The following is a 21762-nucleotide window of genomic DNA, read 5'->3' as shown; positions in this document are numbered from 1 at the left end:
ACTCATATATTCACTTTTCTCCACACTTATAGGGTAAAACTTATATTTGATTAGATATGTTTATTTATTTTTTCTCATTCTTTTTTTTAATTTTTACTTAATTTTATATATATATATATATATATATATATATACATATATATATAATTTATTGTCAAATTGGTTTCCATACAACACCCAGTGCTCATCCCAACAGGTGCCCTCCTCAATGCCCATCACCCACTTTCCCCTCTCCCCCACCCCCATCAACCCTCAGTTTGTTCTCAGTATTTAAAACTCTCTTATGGTTTACGTCCTTCCCTCTCTGTAACTTTTTTTTTTTTACCCTCTTCCCCTCCCCCCTGGTCTTCTGTTAAGTTTCTCATGATCCACATATGAGTGAAAACATATGTATCTTTCTCTGCCTGACTTATTTCACTTAGCACAACACTCTCCAGTTCCATCCACGTTGCTACAAATGGCCAGATTTCATTCTTTCTCATTGCCCAGTAACATTCCATTGTATATATAAACCACATCTTCTTTATCCATTCGTCAGTTGATGGACATTTAGGCTCTTTTCATAATTTGGCTACGGTTGAAAGTGCTGCTATAAACATTGGGGTACAAGTGCCCCTATGCATCAGCACTCCTGTGTCCCTTGGGTAAATTCCTAGCAGTGCTATTGCTGGGTCATAGGGTAGATCTATTTTTAATTTTTTGAGGAACCTCCACACTGTTTTCCAGAGCAGCTGCACCAGTTTGCATTCCCACCAACAGTGCAAGAGGGTTCCCGTTTCTCCACATCCTCTCCAGCATCTATAGTCTCCTGATTTGTTCATTTTAGCCATTCTGACTGGCATGAGGTGGTATCTAAGTGTGGTTTTGATTTGTATTTCCCTGATGAGGAGCGACGTTGAGCGTCTTTTCATGTGCCTATTGGCCATCTGGATGTCTTCTTTAGAAAAGTGTCTATTCATGTCTTCTGCCCATTTCTTCACTGGATTTTTTTTTTTTTCCGGGGGTGGAGTTTGGTGAGTTCTTTATAGATTTTGGATACTAGCCCTTTGTCTGATATGTCATTTGCAAATATCTTTTCCCATTCCATCGGTTGCCTTCTAGTTTTGTTGATTGTTTCCTTTGCAGTGCAGAAGCTTTTTAGCTTGATGAGGTCCCTAGTTCATTTTGCTTTCAATTCCCTTGCCTTTGGAGATGTGTCACGTAAGAAATTGCTGTGGCTGAGGCCAGAAAGGTTTTTTTCCTGCTTTCTCCTCTAGGGTTTTGATGGTTTCCTGTCTCACATTCAGGTCCTTTATCCATTTTGAGTTTATTTTTGTGAATGGTGTAAGAAAGTGGTCTAGTTTCATTCTTCTGCATGTTGCTGTCCAGTTCTCCCAGCACTATTTGTTAAAGAGACTGTCTTTTTTCCATTGGATAGTCTTTCCTGCTTTGTCAAAGATTAGTTGGCCATACTTTTGTGGGTCTAATTCTGGGGTTTCTATTCTATTCCATTGGTCTATGTGTCTGTTTTTGTGCCAATACCATGCTGTCTTGATGATGACAGCTTTGTAGTAGAGGCTAAAGTCTGGGATTGTGATGCCTCCTGCTTTGGTTTTCTTTGTCAATATTACTTTGGCTATTTGGGGTCCTCTGTGGTTCCATACAAATTTTAGGATTGCTTGTTCTAGCTTCAAGAAGAATGCTGGTGCAATTTTGATTGTAATTGCATTGAATGTGTAGATAGCTTTGGGTAGTATTGACATTTTAACAATATTTATTCTTCCAATCCATGAGCATGGAATGTTTTTCCATTTCTTTGTATCTTCTTCAATTTCCTTCATAAGCTTTCTATAGTTTTCAGCATACGGAACTTTTACATCTTTGGTTAGGTTTATTCCTAGGTATTTTATGGTCCTTGGTGCAGTTGTAAATGAGACCAGTTTCTTTATTTGTCTTTCTGTTGCTTCATTATTAGTGTATAAGGATGCAACTGATTTCTGTACATTGATTTTGTATCCTGCGACTTTGCTGAGTTCATGGATCAGTTCTAGCAGACTTTTGGTGGAGTGCTCTAAATAAGTGTTACACATGATAGTCCCTATAACTTTTGAAATAAAAACGGTTAATTTAGGGGATTAGCCCATGGAATTTTTTAAAAACATGTTTTTTTTTTTAATTAGGACTTTCAATTAAGAGAAAGTTGTAATCTTCATGATTTATCTTTAATTAAAACTAGCAGCACTATTTGAAATACTACTTCTCTGATGACTACAGATTTTCAATCAAGTTTTATAATTCCATTTCAGGAATATGTTCCATAGCAGTGATCTGAATATTTTACTGTTTACCCCCATTTCCCACAATTACATCAGTAGCTTGATAATTAAGGAATGCATTCCTGAAGAACCTTATTCTAATTCTAATACCTCTTCCTTTTCATTTTCTTTACACCTACCACAGTACTTAACTCCAGCTAAGAATTTTGGACATTGTGTTAGTTCTTTCAGATTACATATCATTTGGAAAAGTATTATTCCTGGCAGAAAATGACCGACTTTTGACACTGATTCACTTAAAAGAAATTTTAATTCATTGTCATGTACATAAAAAGAAATGCTCTAGTCAATATGGGAAATATACGAGTGAACAAGACATCTTCCTATTGATGCAGAGGAAAATGAACTGCCACTTGAGTCAGAGACCTGTAAATTCTGACTTAATTTGTAGTAAATTCTAGCTTCAGTATCTACTAGTGGTATAACCTGGATAAAATTTTTAACCATTCTGAGCCTCAATGTCTCAAATTAGAGAAGAAGAACAATAATATCTACTTCACAAAGTCATCATGAGGATTAAAAGAGCATAAAAAGCACTGTAAGGTATTTAAGAACAGGGACAGTATCCCTGATGCCGAGCACTGGTTATGCAAATTGCAAAACTTTCTATCCTTATCTGCCAAGCAAACTTTAATTACATGTATACTATATACCAGGCATTGTTCTAGCTGGGGACAAAAAATAAATGAGACAGTTAAGCTTGACCTCAAGAAACTTACAATGTTGAGGAAGGAAAGGAAAAGCAAACATATCAGTGGCATAAAGAGTAACAGGTGTTACAGAAGACATGGGGCAGGGGAGGATACACAGGGAGCAAGACCAAGTTTATGGGCAAGGAAGTTTGATGGGAAAGTCTTCCCAGAAGAAGTGACTTAAAAATGCGTCCATCTTTCACAGGTGAGGCAGAGGTTGGCAGGAAGAGAGCACTCTAAGCAAAGACAACAGCAAGAGCAGAAATATGGAGGAATAAGGAGGCTATCAGGTTTGGGAAGCTGTGATGTAATCAGTATGGCAGAGCCAGAGGGCAAATGATATATGGAATTAGGATAAAAGGTGATTACCATAACCCAGAAAGTTCCAGGCAGAGATTTCTAACCACCTGGTAGAATTTAGCCATTTATGAGTGATGCGTACTCCCACCCGCCTTTGGAAGCAACCTACTATATGCCAGAGGCTTTATTTTCATGATCTCTTTTGATCATTACTGTAGTCCCATAAGATAGGTTTTTTTGTTTTTTTTTTATACACACTTTACAGAGAAGGCCCAAAAGGTTAAGTTATTTGCTTCCAGGTACAGAGTAACAACAACTGGGACTCCAACCTGGCTCACGTGAAACCATGTCATCCATGCTCTTAACTCTTATGTTCTGTTAGAGTTTTAAAATGTCTTCAGGGCACCTGGGTGGCTCAGTCAGTTAAGCATCCGACTTCAGCTCAGGTCACGATCTCACAGTTCATGGGTTCGAGCCCTGCATCGGGTTCGAGCCCTGCTGACAGCTCAGCCTGGAGCCTGCTTCGGATTCTGTGTCTCCCTCTCTCTCTGCCCCTCCCCTGCTCACGCTCACGCTCTCTCTCTCTCGCTCTCTCTCTCTCTCTCTAAAAAATAAACACTAAAAAAAAATTTTTTTTAATGTTTTCAAACTGCTTTTGACCACAGTATACATTTCAGCTGGCAAGACATACATCTACAATTGAAACAACAGTTTCATGAAGCAACAATTATACTTTGATGGTTTTCATCGTCATCCCTCAAAAAAAAAATCTCTAATTGTACTTTTTAAGGAAGAACAAATGATCAGTAGTGTCAGTGCTGCTGATAAGCCACGTAGGATGATGATAGATAGTTTGCCTTTGGATTGAACCCTGTGTAGGTCCTTGGTGGCCTTAGGGAATAGCACCATTGGGGAAGGAATAAAGCTACACAGGAGACGGAGGAGAGACATTAGAGAGACATTAGAGACAGCAAACTTAGACACATGTCTCAAGAAATTTTATGTTACATGGGGTCTGGGGAATGAAGCAGAACCTGCAGGAAAAGCATAGTCAAGAAAGGTGTGAGTTTTGTTTTGTTAAATATGGAGAAAGAACTCTGTCTTTTGCAGGCATAAATAAAAAGCAAACAGTTTGACATTCAAGGCCCTCATGATATTAATTCTCTAATCTCATTTCGTACTGCTCTTCCATAAAAAAACCTAACTCAGTTGCACCAAAATACTGAATTTCCCCAGAATGCTCTTCCTTTCCTTCCCCTTCTCTTTCCCTTTCCCCTCCGCTCCCTTCCTCTCCCTTCTCTTTTCCTCATACTATTTCTTTTATCTGGAATGTACTTCCTCCTTCTTGCCTACTTGGCCACTTCTACTCAATGTTGAAGATTTTGTTCAAGTATCCTTCATCAAAGCCTTTCTCTCCAACCCCAACATTCTATGAGTAAATTTTATAGCAAGCACCCACCTATCTATCATCTAGATTCTACCACTGATATTTTCCTATACTTCTTTTAGCATGTAACTACCATGGAGTTTTTTCCTAACCCACAGAGAGCTTTTTTTTTTTTTTTTTTTTTTTTTTTAATCACCATACATTGCACCCTTTTCTATGTACTAAAAGTATCTGTATACATGTCTGTCCTTTCTTTGAGACTTTTAGCTTCATGAAACCCCAACTTGGTTTGCATGGCTCTAAGAATATAGATTAACTTAGAGGAATTTACTATAGGATAGAATGTGAAATAAATTAACTTTGGCCATATTACTTACTGAAAACTTCTCTCTATCTGATCTCTGAATAACAACAGCAGAAAAATATGTTTTTTTCACAAATACCTTTCCCTAATGTGTTGGGAGCCCCAGGGACAACTGTTCCATCTGAATATCAACAAAGGGGAAATAAACTTTACACCACTTCTGCAGTTGATAGAGAAGGAAACTAAAGAGGTTCCTTCTGCTTTGGAGGGTGAGGAGACATTTCTTTTTACATTAGATGTCATACACACAAAAGAAGGCCCCAGGAGACCACAACAAAAATTTTAAGAGACTATTCACTTGAAAGGTTGACCACTTCTGTTCTGACCCATTGTTATATCTAGGAAACTACCTTTCCAAAAGATAATAATGAAATCAGCTCCTGCACAGAAAAGATTAACAGTACACAACAGAGTGTGCAGAACACAAGAGAGGATGAAATATAAAATTAATGGAGATCTCTTTCCACTCTGTTAAAGAAAAAGACTCAAAATTGGGAGGGTGAGGAAACACACAAAACATCTGTAAAAATAAAAACAAATAGACAAATCAAAAGTCACTGTTGTAAATTAAGGAATTTAATATGTCCATAAGGGAAAACAGCACTGGAAATAGGATCTTTTTTAGACACTGGTGAAAATATTTTCTTTCCACATGTACTCTGTTTCCAAGATGATTAGCCTCTTAAATATATCCTTAGAAAATAAGTTTTTTTCTACAAAGTGTCCTCTTAATAACTGCCATTCAGAATACCAACTGCCTACCATGACACAGCAACCAAGAAACATGAGGCTTTTGTTGGAGACAGTCAACTTGTGATTTCCTGCTAGACTTTCTCAATTCATAGGATGATGAAATGGAATAGTGTTGCAATGCATTTATGGGTTTAGGTAAAAACACAGGGCATCCAAGACAGAAGTGGCCAAAGAGAACAGCACCCAGCAGGAAGCTGTTCCTACAAAGGAAATTGCAGTTTCTAAGATGAAGAGGAAGTCAAGAGGGAAAATTAAGTGTCTCAAGAACTTGAGAAAATCTGAAAAAACTACTTATGATCTCAAACATACTAAAACATTAAGTAGTATATTCAGGTTATCATTAATTGTAAATATGAAGCTTTCCCAATGCAGTCTGGGGCAAAGTTCGCCCACAAAAGCCAAATCATGTCTACATTAACTGTCTTTCTGTTAGGATCTGTCAGTATCTTCTGTTCCTTACAGAAAGATCTTCTGGAAAGATGTCTGATGATGATACCGACTGAAAGGAACAGAGGAAGAACACGCATTCATCTGCTCCTACACACTGTAAGAATCTTAGTCATATTTCTCTTTGTTTTATGATGTCCTGCAATGTCCTCTTCATGTACAAGCCCATCCCATTAATAAGCTTCTCGTCTCTGTATACCAAATGGCTAACTTCTCCTAAAGTTTATTTCCACTTGCCCACAAAATGTACCCTATCACAGAGGACACGTTACCAGTCAGTTGTTTGGTGTTATATGAAATAGCCCAAGCTATCGTTTTTACTGTAATACAACTTTCACATAATAAGGCTTAAGGAAACTTTAGTGAGAGTTGTTTCTATCCCTATAATTGGTACATATTAGGAACTCAATAAGGACTTCATATCCTGGCTGCTTATCTCTCTTTTAATTTTTTTTTATCATGCCCAGAATTCTTTTTCTGATGCTTGTAAATTATAGATCTGCATAGAGCAGATCTTTTCTACCATTAAGCAGAAACAGTATTACAGGCATGTTTGCTTTTAGTCCATAGTAGCCTCCATATATTAAAAAGAAAGAAACTGCTAACAATTTTTCATAAAAGACCATGTGACTTTCTTTCCTGTGTAAGGAAAGTGAGTGTGAAGTGTATCCACCATGCCACCTTCTCTCTTTACATCAAGACCACACCACAATCACCTCTGCAAGACACTGTGAGGCACTGAGGGTCTGTGGTTAATTATCACTCAAATCTTGTTTTAGCATTCACTATTCTACTATGAACAATCTGCATTCAGGACTGGGAATCTCCCTAGCAAAATCATCTTTTTGACTTCTCAATTCCTTCTGACTCTGTAATAACCACTGATGTCCATCATCCTACAGTTTCTACTTTGGCTTTTGGATCACTGTGTTCTTATGATCTCTATCTTCCTTTCTTCCCATTTTTCTTCAGCTGCCCTTTTATCTCCAACTAGTATTTCCTTCCTTACCTTCATTCATTTAATAAATGCTTCCTGACCACCAAGTACTCTGCTAGATGATCCTACTACAATACTGAGTGAAACTCATGCTGGTTATGGACAAGGAATAATCTGTTACAACATAGTATATTAAGTGCTATTAAAGGAAGGAGCACTAAGTGCCATAGGGCACAAAGCCAGATCCAGGGGGCTCAAATAAGTGCTATATCAGCACTTATCAGCCAGGGGGGTCAAATAAGAGGTTTGGGTGGTAGAGATGAACCTGTGAATATGCTAGGACACACCAGGGTGGTAGAATTTTTTTGTCAGCTATTTAACTTCCTTTTATTGACATACTCCCCCTATCTTAAATAGGTAGGTTTTTAAATAAATGTTTATTTTTGACAGAGAGTGCACACACGTGCACACATGTGAGCAGGCGAGGGGCAGAGAGAGAAGGAGACAGAGGATCTGAAGCAAGCTCTGCTCTCGGAGCAGAGAGCCCGATGCAAGGCTTAAATTCACAAACTGTGAAATCATGACCTGAACTGAAGTCAGACGCTTAACCGACTGAGCCACCCAGGTGCCCCTTAAATATGTGGGTTTATACAATGATGTATACCTGTTGTCTCCATCAACTGCTGTTCACAAACACTGTATTAGTTTTCTACTACTGTGTAGACAAGTTACCACAAACTCAGTGGCTTATAGCCACACTCATTTATGAGCTCATCGTTCTATAGGCCAGAAGTCTTGCATGTTCTAACTGAATCCTCTGCTCAGGGTATCACCAAGTTGAAAATAAGGTGTTGGGTGGGATTAGGTCTCCTTTGGAGGGTCTGGAGAAAAATCCAATTCCAAGATCACTCTTCTGTTGGCACAGTTCAGCTCCTTGAGGTTTTATGATTATTTCTGTGCTGGCTGTCAGCCAGGGTACACACTGAGCTCCCAGATGCTGCCACATTCTTTGACTTGTGGCCCCTTCCAACTTTAAACCAACAGTAGTACATAAATCCCTCTCCTGCTCTGATTTTCTGTCTCTGACCTCTAGACCCAGATTTAAATGGCTCATAGGATCAGGTCAGACCCACCGAGGATTCTCTTCTTAATGTCTACTGTGCCACACAACAAAATCTAATCGTGAGAGTAAACTCCATCTTACACAGTCTCAGGGATTATGCAGGGCACAACAGGGAGTGGGGATGTTGGAAGTCATTTTAGAATTCCACGTACTGCAGTTTATAAAGAAAACACAAGGGGCCCCTGGGTGGCTCAGTCGGTTGAGTGTCCAACTCCTGACTTGGGCTCAGGCCATGGTTCCAGGGTTGTGGGATCGAGCCCTACATCAGGCTCTATACTGGGCATGGAGCCTGCTTGGGATATTCTCTCTCTCTCTCTGTGTCTCTCTGTCTCTGTCTCTCTCTCTGTCTCTCTCTGTCTCTCTCTCTTTCTGCCAACCCTCCCCCCCCCCTTCTGCCCCTCTCTCCCACTCATACTCTTGGAATGAAGCAAGAATTTTATAGCACTGATTGGAAATAGGGTATGTGAGTTCTCTTTATATAAGGATTTTATTTTTCAGTCCTTATAGTGCAAAATCCAAAAATTACGGACAACTTTCAAAGTTTCTACCTCTAGCCCTTTTACACTTAATCCACTCATCTTTGCAAATGCCAAAGAGACATTTATGCTTGAGTATCTTAGTCAATGTCACATGATAAAACTGAACTGATAAATCCCTTCAGAGTTACCCCTTTCTCAGATTTCCATTACCAAGTAACCAGTGCTCCAGGATCTCAGCTTTAGTGTGATTATTCTTTTACTCTATAATCTCTTTGACATCAAACTGAACTGAAACTAATTCATCAATAAACTTAACAATTCACTCCTCCCTCCATTCTCAAGTATACTGTGTCTAGAACAAGTCCATTAAAAACTCTGGTCTCCTAACCTGACCTCCCTGACACTTTCTATTCTTTCTGTCCATGTGCACACACGCCCCATCTTAACAGGCCTACCAGTAAAGTACCCCCCCCCCCCCACATTCAGTGTTATCCACTCCAGAACCACAGTGGCCCCTCATTCCAACACCCAGCCATTCCCTGGGCCCCATACTCACCTTGGAACCCTATCATCCTACTACACAGCACACAGCCACCTCTTGGCCACCTCCCTCTCTCATCCCAGCCACAGGCCTCTGCTCAGGGCTCTCGCAGCAAGACACATCTCAGCCTTGGGGGGTTAGCTCCACAAAGGCTTTTCTTACTCTCACCCACAGTCGCCTTAAGCCCTCCACACCTGTTGCCATCTGGTGTTCTCTTTGTCTCACTCCACTCCTACCACTGTTAAGTAGGGCCATTTACCTTCCCTGCTATTATCAAGACCTGTGTGTGTGTAAAGTACACATACATATATAGCCGACTCATGTCTGAACTGTGCAAGTCCACATGTATTTTATTAATATGGTACACATTTTCTTTTTCCCATGATTTTAATATATTTTCCTCTAGCTCAATTTGTAATGATACAATATATAATAGATATAACATGCAAAATATGTATTAACTGACTGCTTATGTTATGAGTGGGGTTTCTAGTCAACAGCAGGTTATTAATAGTTAAGTTCTAGCAAGTCAAAAGTTATATTCAGATTTTCAGCTGAGCAGGAGGAGGGGGGGGTGCTCAGTGCCCCTAACCCCTGTGTTCTTCAAGGGATAACTGTATATTCTTTTTCATATCCCTCAGTTTCTTATGCAGCACACATAAGAAGTTAAGCAAACAGTGGTTTTCTCCCACAATCCAATCTATATCTCCATTCCTAATTTCATCTCTTTTTATAATCTCTCTCCCCTTGCCTAGAAGAGCAGTCTTTAAAATAGAGATTAATAAAGTAGGCCATCCACTCTGGTCTCTACAGGAATGAGTCAGTAGTACACATAACAGTCCAGAGTTGCATACAAGTCAATTTATCTAATGTTTAAATGCAGGTAATGGGAGTATATGGAAAACAGACTAGGAAAATAAACCACTTCTTCTAGACATTAAGGGCACAGGGTAAAGGAAATTTCAAAGTAGGAAGAGGAATGGTACTTGGAAAAACACTTCACATGCAGAATGGCATGTGCATAAGAGTAAATAACTCAGCTTCGTTAAGAAAAGATGGGAAATGATCTGAAAGTCCACCCACAGAAGAATGGCTAAATAGATGAGGGTATCACCACATGCTAGAATGCTGCCCCAGGGTGATAAAAGGGAGACTTCCTGTGTCACCATGAAAAGATTTGGGCACACTACACGTGTACTTCAAGTGACAAGCATGCTGCCATTTGTTTAAAAGGGCTGGAGAATAAATCTTCACATGCATCTACTTAAATTTCTGGAAGAATTTAATAATACTGTTTGCCTATGGGGGAAGGAAACTGAGTAAATGGTACAGGAGTGAGGAGTGCCATCAGGAGTGAGGCATGCAGACCTTATGAAGCTGATACCTAAGGAGGCTGGGGCAAACCTACCTCTGCAAAGTGGGAATGGGGCAAATTTGTCCATAAAGCAATGGCCCAGAAGAAGCTTGATACATCCAGAAATATGCATATATGTCTTTTCCTGATACAGGTCTTCTGGCAGAAGAAAGCAAGCTATACAAATAATACGCCCCAAACATTTGTGGACTCCTTCTTTAGTTACAAGTGCTGTGCTGTATGTACACAGCACAGACACAAGCTGAGAGAACAAGCCACAGGTGCATGAGGGCAGAGGAGGAAGCTTGCAGGGGGCTCTGCCTAGGTGGCACCCACACACAATCCTGCCATTTGCAACCACATGGACGGATGTAAAGCACATTATGCTAAATGAAATAAGTCAGGCAAAGAAAAACAAACACTGAATGATGTCACTTATATGTGTAATCTAAAAATGCTAAACTCATAAAAATGGAGAACTAAATGGTGGTTCCCAGGGAATGAGGGGGGACAAGGCAGATATTGTCTAAGGGTACAAACTTACAACAAGTAGCAAATAAGTCCTAGAGACTGAAATGTACAGTAGAGTGAAAATAGACAACAACATTGTATTATAATCACCAAACTTGCTAAAAAACTAGAAGCTATCCTAACCTCTAAGAAGAAATGAGAATTATATAAGGTTATAGAGATGCTAACTATCGCTACAATGGCAATCATATTACATATGTAATGTATCAAAGTACCACGTACACCTTAAATTTACACACTGCTGTATGTTGAATGTATTTCAATTTTTTGGTTGAAATTGATTTTAAATTTTTTTCAATTTTGCTTTCTGTACACATTTATATGACATTTTATCTTCTATTTTTTTAATTTACTTATTTAAATTCAAATTAGTTAACATACAACATAGTATTGGTTTCAGGAGTAGAACCCAGTGATTCAGCACTTACATACAACACCCAATGCTCATCTCAACAAGTGCCCTCAATACCCATCACCCATTTAGCCCATCTTCCCACCCACCTCCCCTCCAACAGCTCTCAGAATATATTTCAATTAAAAAAATTAAAAACAAGGGGCACCTAGGTGGCTCAGTCAGTTAAGTGTCTGACTTCAGCTCAGGGCATGATCTCACAGTTTGTGGGTTCGAGCCCCACATCAGGTTCTGTGCTGACAGCTCAGGGCCTGGGGCCTGCTTTGGATTCTGTGTCTCCCTCTCTCTCTGCCCCTTCCCTGCTCACACTCTCTCTCTCTCTCAAAAATAAACATTAAATATTTTTTTAATTAAAAACAAATTAATAAGAGTATCCATTTGCTACCTGCCTATGTGCATGCAGGGAAAGCTTGGAAACTCACTTGAGGCTCTGAAGTATTTATGGATCTAAGACAAGCTCTGACCATAAAATAAACTCACTTCCTTATTAAAGATGAAGATGCACTTTAATAAACATTCTTGGATAATAAGGTTTGCTTTACCGGAAATGCCACTAAAAAGACTTGCAGAAAAACATACAGAATTTTGGAAATTCAAATCATAGAGTGTAAGATTTGTCAGAACTGAAAGAAATCAAAGGAAGACTGGCTATTTTCCAAATGAGAATTCTATCCGTGAACTGAAGAGAAAGTGGCACCTGCCAATTGGTAATTAAACAACTGAGTGGACCTAGCCAACCAGTGGATTAGTCCCTCATCCAGGGGTAGGTTCTATACCTTAAGTGTAAGAAAAACAAAAGTGGCTTTGAAGCTGTAAGATCAAACACACTGCCTGGCAGATATTAACTGGACTTATTGTGGTGATCATTTTGCAATATATACAAATATGAAATCACTACATTATGTATCTGAAAGTGATATAGTATTATATGCCAATTATACATCAATTAAAAGAAAAGAAAAACAAGGAGTAAAACCAGAACACTGCTTGGAACAATAGCTAGGGTTGTTCTGATAACCTTCAGCCCAGATTAGTACAATGATGGCAATGGCTCTTCAAGTGAATTTCAACTGAGAGCCGCCAGGAGGCTCAAGCTCCTGAGTCTGGATCAAGGAAGCAAGAGGCACCTACAAGAACACTCAGCTCACAGGACCCTTGGTTTGATGGCCAAAAAAGCAGAAGCCATGCAATAGTTTGGGAGGAGCTAGGGTCAGGTGTAGTCTACAAGGGTTAAGGTGATCACTTACTGTTCTAGGAAAAATATGTAATATACTCTTATCATAAACCAAATGTTTTATTTCATAATTAACCGAAGAACAACTCTTTCATAGGAGCAATAACAGACACTGAGAGCTTATTCCCTCTTTCCCCCTTCTCCACGAAATAGTAATCCAAGTATACTTGGAACACAAATTCCTACCTTTCAATGAATGTTGTAGACTCTACGACACATCAGCCACCTTTCTTTATGTCCCCTGAATAGCTTGCAGAACTTTGCCGGAAGAGAGTGATTTTCCTTTAACCCAATGAGAGAGAGAGGGAGAGAGAAAGGGAGGTGGGGAGGAATGAGAGAGACAGTACAGTAAATCACCCAGATTCTGGTAGCTTGTCACCACATTCTCAACACTAAATGTGAGCTCTGTGGCCCCCACATGGAATTGCTGCACAGAGCATGTTTCTGCTCTTCTGAATAACAAAATCAGAAAGTGAGTATCTTTTTAAATATTACAGGATAACGTGAATACCTATTATGCTTCCAAACATGCACATGGAACGTAGCCATCCAACAAGTGTTCTTCTTGAGACACTGCCAGAGGCTACGGCAGGGGACAAGGAAAAAAGAGAAATCAAGAAGTGAAGAGTCCGAAATATTTTTCTACCTAAATAAACAAAAAATCCTACCTGAAGCTTCTATGTCTTGTAATTCCTTTACAGTTACTTTTTTGCCACATGAATTAGCCTATAGGATTCCCCTAGGGCTTACTGTGACATGACCCCCAATAAACTCACTGCTTTGTCAGCTCATTGGGTAGAGAAGAAGACATGTGAGCCGACCACCTGAAGGTGGGACAGGATTTGGTCTATAATGGCGATCCCCGCCAGTAAAAAAGAACATGGGTAAAGATGGGTGGAAAGAGCCTGAATTTCCCTCAATTGTTTTATTTCTCAGGCTGAGTAGATTTGTGGGTGTTTTTCTTTTTACATTTTTTGTGTACCTACTTCATTTCTTTAAAAAAAAAAAAAAGGAAAACCCAATGTATATTCTACAAATAGAATAAACCTGACATGGGGGCACCTTGGTAGCTCAGTCGGTTAAGTGTCCAACTCTCGATTTCAGCTCAGATCATGATCCAACAGTTCATGAAACTGAGCTCCAGTCGGGCTCCACACTGACAGCATGGAGACTGCTTGGGATTCTCTCCCCCTCTCTCTCCTCCTCCCCAACTTGTGTGTGCATGCCTGCCCTCTCTTTCCCAAAACAAATAAAATCAAGCTTAAAAAAAGAATCTAATATGGCTAACATGTAACTACAGAGCACAGAGGAAGACCTACTGGTCCGACTCCCACTAACGCTGTAATAGCATTTGAAATGGGAGCTTTGGATCCTGCTGCACATCACAATCACTGCTGGTCTTTAAAAACGCTGCAAGCAGTTCTGTCAGTACCATGCGAAAGAGGGAGGCCAACTCACTTCACAGCCTCTCAGGCACAACATCACAAGCTGTTTTCTGAGCCAGCAAGGCAGGCCTCTACTATGCCAACATCAGAGGAGTGTGCACGTACATGCACACTCATCCAGGCATGTATGCACACATACACTCCACACTGCACCCCAGCACTCCACTTCCACATCTGTCAGGCTACAGGCTACAGAACTTCCATTACTGTTTTCTATAGTGGCTACACCACAAAAACTGAATTATTAATAAAATGACTTACTGCTATGACAAACTCCTGTAATACTTTATCATTTACAAGCACTTTCATCCTTATGTTGCCCCACCTGAACTTGACAAGGAGCTCTGATAGCAGACATTACTAGCCCCTTTTAGGGATGATAAAACTGAAGTCAGAGAGGTTATGAAACTGTGTAAGGTCACAGCACTAGTACTTTAGATACCTCCTTTTATGTAACTGTGGTCATTTCATTCATTTATCAGTTGTATTTTTTTAGTGTCATCAGTATCACTCATCACCTTTTTTTTGTTGTTCTTAAACGTTTTTATTTATTTTTTTGAGAGAGAAAGAGAGAGCAGGGGAGGGGCAGAGATAGAGGGAGGCAGAGGATCCAAAGCAGGCTCTGTGCTGACAACAGAGAGCCCAATGTGGGGCTTGAACTCACAAACCATGAGATCGTGCGAGCTGTAGTTGGAAGCTTAACCAACTGAATCACCCAGGCACTCCATTCATCACTTATTTTCAGTATTAAAAAGCACGAGGGCATTGTGAAAAAAATATATGTCTCCTCACCATAAACAATAAATGCTGGCTAATCAGCCTTATCCTACCATGAACGCAAACAACACCAAAGCCATGTTTATGATCTGACAGTACCAAGAACAAGGCTGATGGGCACCACAAGATATTTTAAAGCACAAGACAGGGCACCTTGGTGGCTCAGTTGGTTGGGCATCTGGCTCTTGACTTCGGCTCAGGTTATGATCTCACAATGGTGGGTTCAAGCTCTGTGTCAGACCACGCTGAGCGCAGAGGCTACTTGGGATCCTCTCTCTCCCTCTCTCTCTCTGTCCTTCTCCCATTTGTGCTTGTGCACGCTCTCTCTCTCTCTCAAAAAATAAAAAAATAAATAAATTTTTAAAAAGCACAAGATGCAAACCAGCAACCAGTGGATAAGGCTTTGTTTTTCGTTTTTTCCCTAAAGAGTGTTTCACATGTGGTTTCTATTTTTCATTTGAACTAGTTACATGTAGAAATTGGGAGATTACACATACAGATCTGGATTGACAGATTCTCTTGAAATTGAGAGGATGTGGCAAAGCTGGAATCACATTCTTACAAAGCAACAGCTGACTGCAGCTTGTTCATGGTCCTTGTGCTCAGCCAGGGAGGCCCTCTGGACCCTCCTGGCTGGTACCAGCCACCTGGGTCCACAGGCATTCGCAGGCTTCCTACCCTGGAACTTGTTCTTAAATAGTTAAAATGAATCAGTAACAAACAAGGTGAGCAGAATAAACTTCTCCAGGCTTACAGAATTACAGTTTGAGGGTGATATCTGGCTTGGCTGCCTATGGACTACTGAGAAATAACTAGCCACATAGCAATGAAATGGAGCACCTGATTCTTACTGCCTGTCTTCTGGGAGAGCCAGTCTCTCCATTCCTGTAAAACAGAGTGATGGACCACTCCGCCCTCTTTCAAACAGTTTTACATACATGCGGACGTATATACTTACAACATGGTATGAAAGTCAATCCTGATCACACTGTCACGGCTTGTTACTGAGGATCCATTTTTTCGGAGCAGGAAGGGTACCTGGGAGGATAAGGCTAGTGGTATATTCCAAAATGAGAACCACCATTCATGACATATTTTTGAGGCACAAAAGAGATACGCAAAACACAATGACTGTATTTTCTTCAGAGAAGGGATGATCTCCACCCTAAATTACAGAACATTTATAAACTCTACAGGGCATAATGTTACGTGATCAAAATCTCAAGTTTACCTACAGTGGTTACGGTCTAGGAAAATAGGAAAAATAATTAAAACAAATGCATACCCCACCCTCATCACTACAGAAAATATAAGACATAAAATCACTATCCTGTATTTATCACCTCTCTTTTCATTTTTGCCCCTGTAGGTGTACCCAAAAAGAAAGGCTCTCTCAGGCTCCGTTACAAAGTACTCTGGTACACAAAACTAGGACTTGGGACTCCTAAACAGCCTTGACCTGTGGTGTTTTTCAAAGAAGAGAAGTTGTTGAGGTTTGGAACTAATAGAATGTCCCAACAGAGTGGGACAGAAGTGATAGTGCTATGGTTAATAATATAAAATAGAACCACACTAAAATTTATAGAAGGTCTGAAACCTCTGTGGCTAATTCTCATCACCAGATATCTATGAAATCCCAGTCATACTAGACTTAGTATCTTAAAATGAAAATAAATTACACAAACATGTTACCGCTAATTATCTCCAGCTATATACTATAGTAAGCTTATTATGATTATGAATTAACAATACAGAAAAAATTCAATAAGATAGGTGTGTGCATCCTACATTATAACTTCTAAATGTAAACATCTATGGGCAGGACAAAAACCCACAAAAAAGAAAGGAACACAAAATCTTTAAAATTTTCCCACTGATCCATCAACTGATGAATGGATAAAGAAATTGTGGTTTACATACACAATGGAATACTACGTGGCAATGAGAAAGAATGAAATATGGCCTTTTGTAGCAACGTGGATGGAACTGGAGAGTGTGATGCTAAGTGAAATAAGCCATACAGAGAAAGACAAATACCATATGGTTTCACTCTTATGTGGATCCTGAGAAACTTAACAGAAACCCATGGGGGAGGGGAAGGAAAAAAAAAAAAAAAAAAGAGGTTAGAGTGGGAGAGAGCCAAAGCATAAGAGACTGTTAGAAACTGAGAACAAACTGAGGGTTGATGGGGGGTGGGAGGGAGGGGAGGGTGGGTGATGGGTATTGAGGAGGGCACCTTTTGGGATGAGCACTGGGTGTTGTATGGAAACCAATTTGACAATAAACTTCATATATTGAAAAAAAAAATTTTTCCCAGTGAATATAAGGATCAAAATGTGAGTGCTCTTGACCTGAGAAATTGTTATCAGACAGTCTAAACCAATGCCACTCCATGTTTAGAGACAACTACAGACAGGGGGAAAAAAAGTGATTTTATTTAATCATTTTCATTTCATAAGACTGTTGGGGCTGGGGGTGGGTATAGGGAGTTCTAAGCCTCAAATCTTAATGTTGATTGATTAAATTAAGAACATTTGTGTTAGGTCCTGTCTCCTGCCACCACAGGAAAATGGGCCAAACTCAGGAGTAATTGCACATTGTAAAGCTATCATTTTATTTGTTTTGTTTTTTAATATTTATTGTGCACTCACTGTAGGCAACTTGCCAAGTCCTCAAAAATACAAAGCTTTACAACACACAACTTCACCATCAAGGACTATAGAGATGTATTAACTATAAAAACAATTCTGTGGAAACAAGTGGGAGAGAACAGTAATTTGGGTGAGAAAAAGATGACGCTGGAGGGTTTGGGATGGATATTTCAGCATAAGCAAAGATTCAAAGATGTCAATATATGATCCTCAAAAGAATCCCCTCTCCCTTAGCCCCCATGCCTGGAGCTATCTTTTACCTCTGCCTCTTCTATTTCTATTTTTGCTACTTCATACTTTCAGCTTATTCAACTCCTTCACCTCTAGTTCACCCACCTTTCTACCCGCTACAACTTTTCTGGGGGGCATTTTAGGAAAGCTACTTTGTATTTTAATGCTTTCAATTTAAAGCTATCACTTTTGATATACAATTATTTTGGGGAAACGTAAGATATTCTCTCAATATTTATGTCTTTAAAATTAAAAACATAAAAAAGGTCTGGCAAAAGCCCAATTTACTTGTCAACAGATTTGTTAAGTAAGGGTGGCAACTCGTCACTTCTTTTGGAGAACAAAGATTATCAGAATAAAACACATGTGAGTCACATGTATTTTAGTGACTAAATACACACAAATCTGCTTAAACCACAGATAAACATATTTATATTGAATGTTCTGTAATGTCATTTACTCACTTTCATGCACCTTTAAAACTCTGTATCAACACATGAGAGACCTTTCTTTTCTTTCTCTTTACTTCCTCCTCATTTCCTTCCCCATTTTTTTCAGAATTCCAAATTCCAGACTGCAAATTTCCTTCTTATAAGTGAAAAACAAAATAAAAGCACATATATATGGAAATGTGTTTGAGGCTCAATTTGCATTCCTTCTTAGACGTTCAGCTCAATAAAATAAAAGAACCAGAAATTGTATGGTAAGAAAGAAATGCTATCTTGATACTACAGAAAGAATGTAATCCATAACCACCGTGAAATGATGAAGAAAAAATAAAAGAAATTTGACTTAAGCAAATTTTCTCCTTCTCTTGACCTTCCTAAACCCCTCAACTTCGGTCATTCTTTCAGGTAGATACCCTAGAACCAAGTGGGATGTCTTGAAAAACTACCAGATATACACTGAGCAGAACACAGCACTGTCTCCCACACAGGCAAGATAAGCACAGCCAGTTTTGACACATAGCGAGGGAATGGGTGTTAGGACATGGAACCATGGTGGATGATTTTCCCTCCCTTAGATCCAAATAGCAAAATGTGCCAAGGGCCAGAAATTTGGATGGAAGAGTCTAAGTAAAAGATGAAGATAGAAAATTTAATGTGTCTCTTAGAAGCTTGGTTGATAAATTCATACTTTCCCCCCTATTCCTTAATTTCCTATTTATTTAAGAATTCAAAACCTTTTACATGAGCACTCAACTTAAACTGACTAGTAGAACACAGGAGATGCTTCTTCTTTTATGATCTAATTCAAAGATTCCATCTGTTGTTCTCATCTGCCCCTTACCAGCAGAGTAATATGCCAGGCAAGTTTTTAACTTGGGATATAGCCATGTTATCCAAGAGGCAAAATGAAGACAGTAATACTCATCTCAACAGGGTCACTGTGAAAACTGAATGACAAAATAGACGTAAAATAGATTCTGCAGCACCCTTACACAAAATATAAGTTTTTAAAACTGAAGTTTAGCATCCAAAATTTTCTAGGGCTTTATGCTGCTGCCCATGACAAATGTGTTGTTTGTTCAGTAATGTTTTTCATCAAAAAATTTTTTTCTGGAAATATAAGTTATACAGATCATAATCACACATTCAACCCATGGGATACATTAGCTTTGTTAATGAGCAGTCTACTTAAAATTTAATTATTACATAAAACCCTGTAATAGGTTTTCAAATCACTGAGCCATGTGATCATGCATGCTTATTACACACTCATTTCTTTAACTATTTTTCCTAATTGGGTACAGAATCTTTTTCCAGTTAATTTTTCTCATGGTTGAAAATTCTTATTATATCAGGATGCATATTTTAAGTATTCTCAACTGTGTATTGATGGACACTCAGAAGAAGCTGTCACTAAATGACAAATTATGTGCCCATGATAGCAACTTCAATCCCTTTACTTTGTAAAGTAAGGGATCATCCTCATTACAGGCATAAAATTATGATAAAAGTAGAGAAATTTAAAGGAATATAGAATAAAAAATATAATATCACCAATTCTATTTCCATAAGACTTGAATATTTAGGTACATTTAGTTATGTATGCTTTCACCATGTATGTAGGTATTTAACTCATGAGTATATAAGTCTTAAAAAAATCACTGCCACTATCGATCTGCAAGCCTTGCCTCTACCTCACTTATTTATTCACTTATCCATGACGATGCTAGGCCATAAGAAACCTGCAGCCTAGCTGGGAAGAAAGGCAGGTAGAGCAATGATCACTGGAAGCTATGACAAAGTGCACTGTGGAAGCAGGAAGAGTACTAGGGTGATGAAATACCCAAATCCTAACTCTCAACTAACAACTACACTGTGTCTCATAAGGAAGGAGGGGAAGGCAGTAATATACTCTTTCCAATATTTACCACTCTAAGATTTTCTGAGAAATTCGCACATATTCAATCTACATAAAAAATATTTAATGTTGTTCGGAGGCACTTAAAAGTACAATAAATGACTATTTTTGCCAAAGGAAGACTTAACGGGCAAAAAAATTTCTTCTATTCAAGCTTCACTGGAAGCCCAGCCAACATAACCCATTGCAAAACAATGCCCCAAAGAAATGTTCATTTTATAGCTTTTTGATAACATGTTTGGTTTTAAATACTTAACATGTGTCTGTAAAAGTATATGTTTATGATTTATTTGCTTTATGTATTCTTTATACTATAGAATAGGTTCCCAGACCTAACTGTTCCATCATTACAACTCTGACCTATGACCATTACCCACTGACTAGCCAGGTTATGATGAGTACACAGTGAGCAGCTGAGGACAGGCATCCTGCCAGATTTTAGAAAAGCATTAATGAGTAAGAAAGACAGTGATTAATCACAAAAAAAGAAACATTATCAGACATTAGCGAAGAAATCACATATTCCAACAGACACTAAGGCCTTCTTTAAAACCTTCATCAGTATCCACACAAACTAATCACCTTGGTTACATGTTGCAATGAATAGGAAAAAAGTTATCTTCTGATGATCTAATGAGCTAGTTATACGGCAAGATATGTTTGTTCACTCATTTACACATATGCAAATTAAATATTTGGGGAAAAAATTAGATTAAATATGTATAATTTTCGTGCAAAACTGTTCTAATCTTTAGCTTCCTATATACTTACTGCATACTGAACACAACAGAGTGAATGCATTTCTGTGATTGGAAAACAGATAGTAAATGAGAAAAATAATGAGAAAGAACCATTCCTTCCAATAAATGAAGAAATGAATAAAATACTTTTAATATATCTTGATGATATACATCTGTTATCAGGCACTGCATTTTTCCTGCTTCTTAATCCACCTTTCCTAATTTTTAATTCATATATGTGACTGAGAAAAGCACTTTCTGAATATATGTTTTCTTCGGTGGTAAAACCGAATACCTTAAATGACACAGCAGAGTCCATATAGTGTGTAGTATATACTTGTCTGGTATGGTTAGGTGAGTCGTGGTATTTCAGTGCTATCAGTATCAAGCACTGTTTGCAATCTGAAGTCTTAAAACAAAAAAACCATATCCCTGAAAAATAAAACAATCCTCCAGATTCACCTAACATGCAAAGACAAGAGGAGCATTCCTCACTCTGTTCAGAACCTACATTGAAACTTATCTGAATGAACTTGGCCCTGGCTGGCAGCAAGACAGCAATTTTCATCACTGAATGACTTAACAGAACACTGTGTTCCTGACACAGGCACACACAAAAAAAAGGCGCTGAGATCCATGCATGCTAAAAAGAACCTCAGCTTACATTTTAAACATAATTTTT

The 21762-nt window shown here is 38.8% G+C and overlaps 1 protein-coding gene across 2 annotated transcripts in view; it reads right to left on the bottom strand.

The window, feature by feature from the left end:
• SPIDR (scaffold protein involved in DNA repair) overlaps positions 1 to 21762 on the bottom strand; it is a 479623-nt gene that overhangs the window by 327360 nt on the left and 130501 nt on the right. The window contains exon 2 of one of the 2 annotated variants that reach the window (XM_042923262.1): positions 16050 to 16143. The exons of the other annotated variant lie outside the window; for it this stretch is intronic. The gene's annotated coding sequence lies outside the window, so the exon portion shown is untranslated. The remainder of the gene's footprint in view (positions 1 to 16049; positions 16144 to 21762) is intronic. 2 annotated transcript variants of the gene reach the window in all.

Source organism: Panthera leo, chromosome F2 (assembly GCF_018350215.1).
Source record: "Panthera leo isolate Ple1 chromosome F2, P.leo_Ple1_pat1.1, whole genome shotgun sequence".
Lineage (NCBI taxonomy): Eukaryota > Metazoa > Chordata > Mammalia > Carnivora > Felidae > Panthera > Panthera leo.
Note: the sequence above shows the minus strand (reverse complement) of the source record. Positions and strands in the feature narration are given on the sequence as shown.